We start from the raw sequence: 13126 nt of genomic DNA on the forward strand, positions 1-13126 counted from the left end.
CAGCCAGAGACAACCCAAACAAGTTCACAGGTGTTCTCTGGGAACAGGCCTTTTCTGTGGGAAGCCATGAAAGACAGCAGGAATACCTTCAAAGCCTTAAAGGTCTCTGTGCCACCATGCCAAGCAGTGGAAATGTAACTGTGTGTGCAGTGCTGAAGCATGGATTTTTTTAAGATTGTTTTTTTTTTTGTTTCTGAGGCAGGAAGCACAAGTGTATGTCCTCTCTTTTAATGCTATGGGGAGAAGAAAAGATTCAGACTGCCCTGCAGTGTTGGTGAAAATGCAGCTTTGGCCTTTAGTGCCCTTTGTTACATAAATACAAGTAGAGTAGACATATTAATCACCCTGCCAATGAGGGAGGAACAGAGCAGCAACCTCAAATGCCACCCACTCCCCATTCTAGCTCCCATTTGATGTTGCTATTTTAAGCCACACATTATTTCCTGCTGTGATTTTATTTTTTTTACCCAGCTTCTAATTCTGGCTCTGAGGTAAGCTGTGACATACATACCCCTCCTCTCCCCCTCCCCGCCTTCCTCCTCCCCCTGCACCCACGTCCTCTTTATTGCTGTCTTTCAGAAATTTTCTCTCTCGTAAGCAGCCGGGTCCCAGAGGTTAGTTATTGACTGCCCACAAAAAAATATGAAGAGGATGATCTTCTTCCTGCTTTTGGATTTAAGTACAAACAATATTTGAGGTCATGATTTACAGGGCAGACTGCTTTAAGAGTGCTATTCCCCTGCTCCCTTCTTCTCAGGGAGTTTAGTGCTGTTGAGAGGATACCTGGCTGGGAAGGAAGGCTGCTGCCCAGCAGCTGATGATGGGCCACAGCTGGTGAAGCCATCTAGTGAAGGGTTGTACACCAGTGGCACGTGCTCTGTGGAATAGAGGAGACAGGACAGAGCTCAACTACTCAACAAGGGCTCTGCCACCTGAGCTTGCTTCTGTGTAAAGGCAATCAGCAGATTTCTAACCCCTAAGAAACTGGTTGCCAGTTTCCCCCACTGGCAACCGCCTCATGTTGCTTGTGCCAGAGTGCAGCTTCTTTCTGTCTGGATCTGCTGCAGCCACGTGTCTGCTGTGGCTTTCAGCTGCCACCACCTCAGCCCTGAGGAAGGCTGTAACTGCATCAGGGCAGAGGAAGAATGGAGCCTGCAGTCCCAGGAAGGGCTTGGTGCACCAGGTAGCAGTGGCTCTTCCCTGGTGTGTGAGCGTGGCTGAGCACAGATAAGAGCTCTGCCAAGGTAAGTTTGAGCCCTAGGAGGAAATCTGAGGCTGCTTCTGTACTGCAGTTGAGGAACATTACGGGTTTATCCTCTTCTATTCCCACTCACCCCTTCCCTCCCTGCCAAGCAACCCATCCTGAAAATCTCCTCTGACTGGATGTTTGCTGCTGCAAACAAATCCTCCTAGCATAAGAGCAGGCTGGGTGGCAGCACGCTGCTGGCAAAACCCCAGGCCTTGCTTCTACTTCCAGGGAAGCAGAGGTCTGGGCTGCCCTCAGCCAGTCCTGATGTATACATTTCACACAAACAATCTCACGCCTTTCCCTTCCTGTGAGTTGCTCTTGGAATTGCTGCACGTGGCTCTTGTCTGCCTGGTGTGAGCAGTAGCTGTAGGAAATCCCAGGCTGGGCATCTACGTGTTCTTTGTCCTCCCCTTTCCCAGACAGGGATTCCAGTTATGCCCCTCCTGAGGTTCCTGGAGAGTAGGAAAGGCAGAGAGGGAGAAGTGCTTTGCCAAGTGGTTTAATGTTAGTCATGACCACTGAAAGTCTTTGCTGTGCTCTCACCAGAACTGTTATTTTTATTTTCACAGTTGTGTTTCCATGTGGGTCTGCAGAAAGGGCTGGGGAGTCACATCCCTTCCTAACAGCAGGCCACACTCTGGTTTTGCATGTTTTCCCACTGGTTTAAAACAGTGAGGAGCACTGGGCACCTGTCCTATCACAGGCCACACAGCAGCCCTCTTGTCCTTGCTGCAAAGAGCTTGCAATTGAATTGAGCAAGCGAATTTCCAGTGGATGGGAGGGTGGGAAGGAGGGAAAAAGACAGGCTCGAGAACTGAAATGATCACACCAGAATTAAATGACTGTTTTTCCAGCATACTATGTCCCCATGGGCAACTCTTTAAAAAGTTCTGGCAGAGTAGCTTCTCCCACAACAGCACTGCTGGAGAGTTTCCCCCTCGAGAGGGGGAGAAAAAGGACCTCAAAAAGGACTGGAATAAATTTGTTTTACAGAAAATGACCCTGCTCTGGGGTGTCACACCCAGCACGGCGCAGCAGGAGCCAGCCAGCAGCTGACAGGCATCTGCTGTCCTGTGCTGGATGAGGACAGCTCTCCAAGGACCGATGTCCACATGGCAGCCAGTACTGCCATCCTTGCTGGCACAGACTCGCAGCATCTTGCTGGGGGTCTGTGTCGTGCAGGGAAGAGCTGACTGGGCACAGGGGCTCGCAGAGGGAGAAGAATTCAGTTCACACTGGGTGTCGCCTGCTTGCCGGGACCATCCGCCAGAGGCCAGTGCTGGTACAGGCCCTGCTGGTCACTTGAACAATAGGAGTACCGGGAAAGAGCTTGTGGTTTACAGATAAAATGGCTGTGGGGTAGGGGCAGCTTAGGGACACTGGTGCAATAGGCCATATGTGTTATGGCATTCGAGGTATGTGATAAATAACCCATTTCTGAGTTTGGCCAGGCTGAGAGTTGCATAAACAACAACACCACCACCACAGAAATCAAAAAGCCTGAACAATCCTCAATATCCACAATCTGGCATCTGGGAATGGCACAAGATGGCAGAGATTTCATGCCCTGTGGACTAGCTGTTACCGCAAAATCTTCCTTTCCTTGCAAAGCTGGTCTTTATGATCAGTGTTGCTGAATGTTTCCTGGCATGGCAGCAACCTGAGAGACCCAGCTCACAGGAGATGCACCTGGCAGGTACCCTGACTGCCTGGAGAGCCCTCTTACTACTGCCATTGTTCCCTGTCCTTGCAGCTCAGATAGAGCTGGGTGAAGAACTTTCTTCTCAGTGAAGAAAAGTGGCTCTGGAAGACATTCCGTGCAAGCTCTGATGAGATCTGCCCCTCCCAGGGCCATTCAGCTGGGCTTGCTCCTTTTTCTCATTCCACACACGGTTTAAAAGACTGTTTGTAAACACCAGTCTCTGCCTCTGGGGCTCTGGGCAGAAGGCCAGGGAGGGATCTAAGAGACAGCAGACAGTTTTAAGAGGCAGTGGCGTCCGATTGCTGGGGTGGAGAGGATACGCCTTGCAGTTAATAGCCCTGGTGGCAGGAGTCACCTACGGTACCAGCAGGTCCCAACACTATTTCATGGCTCCCTGAGGCTGAGCTCGAGTTTTACTGAAATGACCCCTTCACATGCCAAGGTAAATTCTGCATCTCTCAAGCCAGCTCTGCTGGAATCAGTGGGGAGTTAAGCTGTGTTTCCTCAAGTGTACATACAAGATCAGGGCCCTGTGATGACAAACACCACAGTGCACATGTGTTTGCATTTGGCACAGCACAAGTTAAATATTTACTCTGTTCAACCTCTCCTTTCCTTAGATTGCTCCAGAGAGCTTGGCCACATGCATGGACTGGGGCACTCCCATCTAATTGGGCAGTCAAGGGCTTGCTGTGGCATAGCACCTGCTCACTGAACACAAGACAGTGACCTACAGTCTGAGATGCTGGCAGGGGGTCTGCTCAAGCCTCCCTGTCTCCCTTGGCTTTAGTCCTTTTGAAAATTGGTTAACAAGTGCCATTGTTTGTCATTGTGACATTGTGGAGCAGTGACAAAGCTCTGCTGTTGAAGGGAGGCTAGAGCTGGTGAGAATTAGAGCTGTGCTCACCTCTCTCCATCATCTGCAGCACTTGGTAGGCAAGGGAGACAAGGACAGGTCTTCACCCAAGTACAAGTCTGAGCCTGTTTGTATGTCCAAAATTGCTTCTGTCCACACACTTTACCAGCAGGCATGCTTATGCACAGATTTAGATGGAGCTGCAAAGCTCCTGAAAAGGTGAAAGCCAGTTCTGAGCAGAGTGGGTAGCACTAGGAGCCTGAGTACACACAGATATGGAAAACAGAACAACAGCTGAGAAGCAGCCAGTGGTCCAGACAGGCTGAGCATTGACTCTAGAGTTGTTCTGTCTATACCTGAGCTCACACCTCACTGCACAGATGAAGCCTCTTTGCCTTGCATCCTGAAGGCCTGGAGCTGGGATGGCTCCTTGTCCCCATGCAGGTACCTCTGCACTGGGCTCCTCAGGCTTCACACTGTGTGTGACAGCTTGTACCTGGGTCATGTGTTACACCTGTGCAAGGCACTCCTGTGGGAACATTGTGGGAGGTCAGGCCTGGCTGGTAGGGCTGAGGGAGGCAGAGAAAAGCTGGTGGCTCCTTTAAGGGAGGAAGCCAACAGGGTTGCAGAGAAGGCGCTCTGGAAGCTGTGTTTTTCTCTCAGCGCCTCAGGGGCTGGTTACTAAATTTGGTTACTGGGCTTAAATAATGCAGCGTGGCAGAGCCCACTGGGTTTGAACATTGTCATATCCACATAATCCTCTCCTAGGTGGCAGAGATCTCTTGTTCTCTGCCGCTGCTATCTGCACAGGAGCTTGAATGTGATGTGAAACATCATCTCAAATAATTATAACTAGCAGAGAAGAGCCAAAGCTGCAAAGTCCCATCTATTTCCACTGTGCTCTGTCTATCTATGTAATTTCTAAGGTGCCAATCACCAAAGCATCCAAGCACTGTCTAATCTGGATCTGAATTCCCTTGGTGCTCATGGATGCTTGAATCTTAGCATTTTGTGTGAGCCCATCTCTAGCAAGCATAGGGATAGAGCTGCATACTGTGAGCAAAAAAACTTCCTATTGTTTCATGATTTACTGACCAGAATCCCATTTGGGTTGGAGGAGTCAAGACTTCATGGTCACCCCTGGCCCAGGGAGGGTTAAATCCCCTCTGTTATTTCAGCAGAAGGCAGAGCAGGTTCACCAAGGGAGGGCAGGGAGCCATGGTATATTGCCTATCTTCCATGTCACAAAGTGTGGAAGCAGGGGCAGATCTGTACAGCCTGCACACTCTGTACACCAAGGCTGCATCCAGCCTGGGGGCAAGAAGGTCCTCTGCCACCCCTCTCTGCAGATCCAAGCCTCCCCATGCAGGGACAAGGGATAAGCACAAGACAGGAGCCAGTGACCTGCTTTGCAACACGTCGGAGGAGGGGGAAGAAAATGATGCACCCAGTTGCTCTCTCATCTGACCTACTGCCTCACATTTCCTACAGACTTTGTGAAATAGATTAAAACCTGACAGAAGACCACCCATGGCTAACACATGAGTGCTAACAGTGGCAAAGGGACTCACTGTACTGAACATACTCACCTGGAGTGAAATGAGATTAAACCTTTCCTTCATGAGCAGGGAAAGGATATTTGTTCTTAGTGAGAACCTGTCAAGTTCAGGCAATGCCAGAGCAGTGCAATTACTTTCTGTCCACTGGGCTACTCTTAGGAAAAAGATCTCTCTCAGTCTCTGCCTGTAGTCTCCTTGATTCAACATGACACTTACAGCAGGTTTTCATGGCAGAGGATACTTAGCAGTTATTAGGAGAGAGTCTTTCTGCTTGTAAGCATCACACTTCAGTCTCTACAAAAGTGCAGGTCCTCTCCACCCTCCCCCATTGATCAGCCCTATCCTCCTTACCCCACATCTGCTGGAGTATTGTTAGTGACAGTGAATAAATACATGTTAAATCTTTTTCCATTAGTCAGACATGTCAGAAATTAAAATGGCATTAGCTGTAATGCCTGCAGCAAATCTGCCTTCATCTGGGCCACTTGCCCGTGGTTGCCCAAGAGGCCAGGAACAACAGTACCAGCTTTGCTTTTCCTTCAATCCATCCATATTCTCTGCACACCCTTTGCACCCTTTGTAGCCTTCTCCCTCCAGAAATACTAATGGCACCATCTGCTGCTGTTGCACTAACAAACTATCCTCGAGTCTCCCACACATTATGTGTAGGAGAAGTCTCCAGGTTACAACGTTTCATCCTCACCTTAGACATGTCCTCTCCAGACATGTATCTGACATTTCTCAAGCCCCATTGTAGAAAGCAGATTATTTTTTTTTCCCTTGCTAAGGCCACTTTGGAGTTGGCTGGCAGGAATCTAAGTGTATCTATAACTCAATTTTCCATCTATAGCCACAACTGCCTTTGTCCACATGATCTCCACTCTTCCATATACACTGGCTCCTCAGCTAGACTTCATGTTTGACTCTAGGCCGTTCCCACTCTGCCAGTCATCCCCCTCCTTTATTTCCAATGTTGTTTCTTCCTAGACATCCTGCCTTTCTTGCTTCTGCCTTCCCCTGCCTTGTTTCCCTGTGTCCTTCTCCTGACTACCCATCCTATGCCCTTCCTTCCCTACTTGCTTTTTCAGCCTCCCCTGCCTCCCCATCCAATGCATCTTCCTCAGTCAGAGCTGGACATCTCTGCAGTGCCTGGTGGTTCAGGCAAATGGTTTGCATCTTCTCTGAGTTGCCCAAGGCAGGAACTTGCTCTCCTTTGCTGCTACTCCTTCAGGTATGTGGTATGGATCAGCCTGAAATCCAGAGCATGGGGAAAAGTCTAACAGAGCTCACAGCATGTGTAGCTTCACAGGAGGACATCAGCTCAAAAGCTCTGCCATGAGGACCAACGAATAATGGTTGAGGGGAAGCTCGAGTTGTAAGACACTGAAATGCTACAGCTATCAAACAAGCCAAAATATTTATAGCTGTGATTTGCAGAGTGGCTGATTGTGCAGGGCAGGGAAAAGCCTACCATTGCCTGCCATTAAGGAAGAGGAAAATTGCAAAACAAACATCCCCTTTGGATATTTAGTAGCACGCCCAGAAGATTAACATTGATTATATCTCCCTATTAAGAGGCAAGATACTACCCTGTTTTAATTAACAAGGTGGGTTCTCAATCCTCAATTGCCTCTTTGCAAGTATCAGGTGAAACATCAGGGCTGGTGTTCCCAGTGGCATGAAGCTAGACTCTTCTGGTTAGCAGGCTAATCCTGAGGCCCTGCTCTTCAAAGGTATTTAGGTTTCAGGCTGCTGATGTTATTTAGATGCTTAAATCCTTTAAGGCTCCGGGCCTTGAGAGCTAAGAGGATGGCTACAAACTCCAGATTGCCTGGTTCAAGTCAAGTCTATGTAAGTCCTGATTGATAAATGTTACTGTTAGGTATCTGCATGATGTCAAATTTCTCCCTGAGGCTGGGTCATTCTGCAGTTGCCTGATGTAGCTCTGTGTGCCTTTTTTTTTTCTCTGAACCAGGGGGTGATAGCCAGCATCAGTCCTCATAATGGCTTTGACGGACCTGTGTAGAGCTCAGGTTGTTCTACAGCTATTAATTCATTCAGACAAGCAAGCCTGCTGCTTGATGGGTGCTTTGTTTCTCTCGGGGGGTGGGGGAGAGAGCACAGGGAGAATTGGTGCCTTTCCCAGACTTGCACAATAGCAGGGCTGGAAATGGGCCCTGTGCAAATTCAATTACTCTGAGTTGCCAGCATTAACTGCTGGGCTGCCCACTTCATTGTAGCTAGGGAAGGAGGTGCAGAGAGCAAACTGGCTGCTGTGCTTTGGATGTGATGGAAATGCTGTCAGATTTTAGCAATTCAGTGACCTTTTCTTAACAGTTCCTGAAGTCACAGCTTTCCCAACACTTGGCAATTGGTAAGGGTTGTGCACAGGTAAAGACTTTTGTTTCGTGGTGCAAGATGTCTATGGAGACATGAGCAAGAGAGAGAGATGGAAGAGATTGCTTCCTCCACCAGCCTTCTGCTTAATTACCGCCTGAAGAATGACACTGAACTCAGATCCTTACTTCAGGTCAAAGGTTTCCCAGAGGGAACGCAGATATCTTAATGATGGAGTATACTCCTTCCCCAGACTTGCAACCAGCCCTTTGTTAATGGTAAGATCCTTCCCTCCCTCCCATTTCAGCACCTTTAATCTCTCTGGAGTCAAACTAAGCTCCTCAGATCTAGGAAAGCAAAGGGACCAGTTTTTCCTAGTGAAACTTTGAGCCATGAGAAATAACAGTAGTGATTCTCAGGCTTTTCCCATCATTTTACACCAAAGGCACTCTGCCATCAACCTGGTGAGCTTCTGGGAGAAACCAGGCTGTGTCCTTTCTGCCTTGTGCATCTCATTAAAGAATAGTGGGCAGTTTGGCTGGAGATTATTCACGCAGGATGGGGTCAGATCACACTCCTGCTACCTGGAGGCATCAAAAAGCCTGAAGTGCTATCAGCTTTTCTCGTGTTTTCTGGGTTGCTCTGCTTCTCCTAACCATTCAAGTGTGGATCCAGGGGCTCCCACTAGTCCAGCTCTCCGTAGCTCACAAATACAGTGGAGAAAAGCAAAGCTACAGGGCCTGCTCTTAAATTGTGAGGTCTCAGACAAGGAGGAGTCCTGAGGTTCCAGAAGTGCATGGAAGATGCCAAAACTGAAGGAGAATTGAATTAGGGGTGATGAGTGAGGCTGTGAGGATGACTTCTTGTAGAAAAGTTTTAGGCAAGGGTAGGGACTTTGAATCCACCTACATTGTGGGTGCTGTGCTACAGGGATGCAGAGGACTCTGAATTGCGGAGAAAGAACTGAATGTTTTAAGAGCCATTAAAAAAGCATGCCAGGGTATTCCCATGTGTGTATCTTTGCTGCAGTTAGAGACAGAAGGGAGATTTCCTAATTGCCTTTCCAGTTTGCACCACTACAGGTAGTGTGTGCAGAGCTGGCTCCTGGAGAGCTCTTTTGTGAGGATGCAGTGCAGCTGGCCAGCATCACTAAATGGTTCTCAAGTGTTGGTCAGTGGGGGCACAGAGACTGCCTGAGATGTGACTAAACACTGTGACTTTTGTCCTCACAATGGCCAAAACCAGAGAAATCTTGGTAGGTCTAGTGAGGCAGGCAATGGTGGGGGAAGGTGTGATGGTGGATGTTGTCTCTCACTGCTGCTGTGGGCAGGGAAAAAGCAGCCCTTGCCTTAAGGGTTCAGGTAAGGCTGCTGGGGAAAGCCATCCTGGGGGAAGATGCCAACTCAATAAAGGGAGTTGGCATGAACAGAAATGCCTAAAGCTTTTTTATTATATACAAAAAACACCCAATGTCTTGCTCCCTGGGGAAGAGCTCCAAGATGGTTGTCAGTCTGGCTTGCCCCTGCCCTTTAATCTGAACATGCCCAAATGGGCCAGGGGCTTTATTTTTGTATTATTGCATTGTCTTCCTCCCACTCACTTGTGCTTTCCTCTCAGATGCCTGTGGCTGCTTTTGATACTTCTCTTCCCTGTTTTGGCCTCTCTGTTGGGCAAACTTTGTGGTTTGCCACCTTTTCTTACCCCTTTTTCTACATCTTTGATGGTACAAGAAAGCTTCTGGTTGTTTCTCTGTTTGCATTTCGTAGGGTTGTGTGTGATGTGCTATGACGAAAACATCTGAGTCCTTCTGAGTTCTATCTAGCAGAGAATGCTCAGCAAGAGAGTGAAAAGTACAATGTGAGAAGGTTGTTCATTCCTTATATTTCTCAGCATCATAAAGACAAAAAAAATTTCCTACTTTGCTTCATGATGAGAGCTTTTGGTCCTATTTACTTTGTTCTTATGTGACATGCTTTATCTGGCAATTTCCAAGAATCTTGACAGTGTTATTTATATAAATAAATAAATCTCATGTTGCTTCTGTGCAATATGCATTTTCTCCATTTTGCAGTTTGGGGAGCCAAGGCAGTTAAAAACTAATTGGCTTATGAAGAAGTACAGAATAATCTGTCCTTAAGAAAGAGAATAAGAATTTCACAGTCCTGCCTTCTGTGCCTTCATTAATGGAATGTTCTCCACCTCTAGTTAATAGGTAGTCTGGTTTTCCTTCAGGTCACGATCATAAAGAGATCCAATTGTCACTTTAAACATGTAATTAAAGTGCCTGCCTTTATAATGACCTTCACCAGAATGCAACAGCCACTGTGCAGGTAGGTAAAATGGTGCTATAGTGAAAACTATGAGGCTCAGAGAGATTAAGAAAAGTGACCAAGGATTTGGAAAATGAAAACTCACCCTGTAATACAGAAATTTTTATTCTTACTGTTCTGAATCCCAGAGAATATTATCTCCCCAGTTTTTTTGGGGGGGGTGGTTTGTTTTTTTCTTTTTTCTCTTTATTTTGTGTGGAGTTTTTATTTTGCTTTGTTTGCTTGGTGCCGTCACATCCTGTTGTGTGCATCTCCCAAATTTCCTAGAGTTTGTGGGGAGGAGGTGACACTGTCTAGGCAATCTACACACCTCTGGCTGTCATCATGAAGTGACAGAATTAGTGACAGGAGTGGGGTTTATGTGGACTGGGTTGGCCGGCTCGGCTGTGTCCTGGCGCTTAAAGAATACAGATCCACCAAACTTTATTTTTTAATTTAATTTATTTATTTATTTACTGCCTTTCTAGTAAAGCGTGCTGTTGAAATAGGTTACCACCACTTTTCAGGAGTGGAAAAGAAGACATTTCAAATGGCAAAGAAGTCGGAAATGGCTGTGATTGTGTTATGTGCCTTTCCTGGAAAAATCCCTTTATGTGATAGGTGGCCTGAAGACACTGGTACATTTGGACTGCAGCTTTTCCAGTAACCCAGCAGGATTTGGTGGGTGGAGGAAGGGGAAGGAACTCAGCGAGCTGCGACAATGGGAAAATCTTGGCAGGGACCGTACACGCGTCTTGCAATCGGCCTCAATGTCCCAACTGTTACCAGAAAGGATTGCGTCGGGATGAGGAAAGCTCAGAACAGGGTGTGTGAAGGCAGCCGCAAACCCGAGCCCGGCATCCGTGCGCTGGGCGGAGGAGGCGGCCGAGGCCACGCTCCCCGGGGCTCGCTGCCAGGGCCCGGCTGAGGCCACAGGGGCCTGGGCTCGTCCTTCTCCCGGGCCCAGGGCCCTGCCTGCCGCTCGCTCCTTCCCGGCTGTGGCCACAGGGCCCTGCCTGCCGTTCGCTCCTTCCCGGCTGTGGCCACAGGGCCCTGCCTGCCTCTCGCTCATTCCCGCGGGCCCAGGGGCCGGCGGCGGCTCGGGCCGCGGGGCGCGGCTGCCCCCTGGCGGGCGGCCATGGGCACGGCTCGGCTCGGCGCGGCACGGCGCCCGGCCCGGCCCGGCCGTGCCCGCCTGCCGCTCTGCCCTGCGGCACTTCCTGCAGGGACACCTCGCCTGGGTCATTTCCTTCTGACTCAGCGGCATCAGTCACGGAGCGTATTGCTCCGGCTTTTGGCTCAGGTCTCCAGCTGTGAGGATGTGCTCTCCCGCTCACACTCACTGTGGGCTGTGGAAGACAAAGCCCCGGGCTTTGCTTCCACGCGTCCCTCAGAGCCACCAAGTGCGGCTGGAGGGGTGCTGTCCCCAGCCTGACCACTACACATCCCCATGTACCTGCTGGGATGGTCATATATCCATTATGTTGTGCTGATTGAAGGGCATTGGCGTGGCTGGTGGGCCTGGCAGGTCAGCTCCAGGGTCCTGCTGAGCAGGCTTTCCAAGCTCAGACTGCCGTGCCAGCATGACAGATCCACTGCACAGAGCAGCAGCCTTCTCCGAGTGTCCCAGCATTGCACACCATGGGCAATCAGGTCTTAAGGCTGTGAGTTTTAGCTCATGCTGATTCAGACACTTCTGGCACAGTGAAACATAGCCTACATCTGGATATTGTCCGAACCCTTCAGAGGCTGTGCTCTGCACCTAACATGTGCACAGTTATATCGTTTTATATGAACAAGCACATGATTAAATATAATGGACAAGCTAACATGAATGAAAGGTTTTCTTTTAAGCAGAATGGGCTTTTGACTATGTAGCTGAAGTTCTTTCCTGCTCATGTTGCACTGCTGAAGCAAAATCAATGCATGGACAGAGGATGCCATCCCATCTACAGATGAGTGGTTTGAAAGCTAAGCCTGTAAATAAATACTCTATGCCTCCACATGACTTGGCTGGGCTAGTTTTAGGGAAAACTAGCTATTAATGCCGTGGGAAATCAAAGTGTACTTTGTAATTTGGGACACACTGAAGGACCTATATGTGCAACAGGAATGGTCCCATGATTGCTGTGCCAATCCCATCACCCCTGGATGTCCCAGTTGTCTCTGCAAAAGGACATAGTGTGCCTGATGTCAGGCAGACAGGACAGAGCAAGGGCTTTCAGGCTCTGAAGAGCTGCAGGGTTGTTTACCACAAGGAGCAGGTAGAGCTGGTGGTTCAGGTTCCTGTCTGTCAAGGTGGACATAAGGTTCTCAGTCACAGCAGAGTCCTGGGCTTTACACTGGGAATTGCCTAGTTATGTACAAGATAGACATGAAACAATGTTAGAGATTCACAGCCTCAGAAGCCTCAAAAAGCGAAGGTAATCTCCAGGCAAACACCTCTAAGCATGGACAAATAGACACTCCAGTTGTGAAAATCAGTGTGAAAATTTCCCCCAAAGGTTTCCAATTATTCACAATAAAATTGCAGTGTCTGAGAAGCTAGAAATTCCCATTATCTGGAAAGGACACTTGGAATGGGGACACTTGGAATGGAGACACTTGAAAAGAAAGACTGCTGGTGGCTGGTCAACCAGCAACATAAACACCTATCTGTCACACTTTTGCCAAGAAATGCTTCCTATGCAGACCAAACTTGATGCCTGTAAGTATTCTATATGAAAGCAAAATATTCTACATAAATGTATATTTTATAGACAGTATATAAGTATATATAGATAATACATGTCCACAGAATGGGATTTTAGGGCAATGTCTGTATCAGTAAATCTGGGGCAGTACGACTCCATCGTCTAGAAATTAATATCTGATTCCATTTAATTTATTCTTGCCATGGTTTTGGCCTGTGCCAGTTAACACTTTTCCAGACAATTCCCAGGCACAACTGAGGGAGTTACTGTGGGCCAGGGGCCGTTCCCAACAACCACTTGGATCCAAATGCCTTGCTTGAAGGATAAAAGAGTTTAATGTTATTGGTGCAAGCCATCCTGTGCCAGGGCTCTCAGTGCCAGAGAACAGTCCTGGGCACGTTTAATTTACTGGTATAGACAT

Source organism: Melozone crissalis, unplaced genomic scaffold (genome assembly GCF_028551555.1).
Source record: "Melozone crissalis strain CALT ecotype California unplaced genomic scaffold, PUWL_Pcris_2 ptg000027l_1, whole genome shotgun sequence".
Lineage (NCBI taxonomy): Eukaryota > Metazoa > Chordata > Aves > Passeriformes > Passerellidae > Melozone > Melozone crissalis.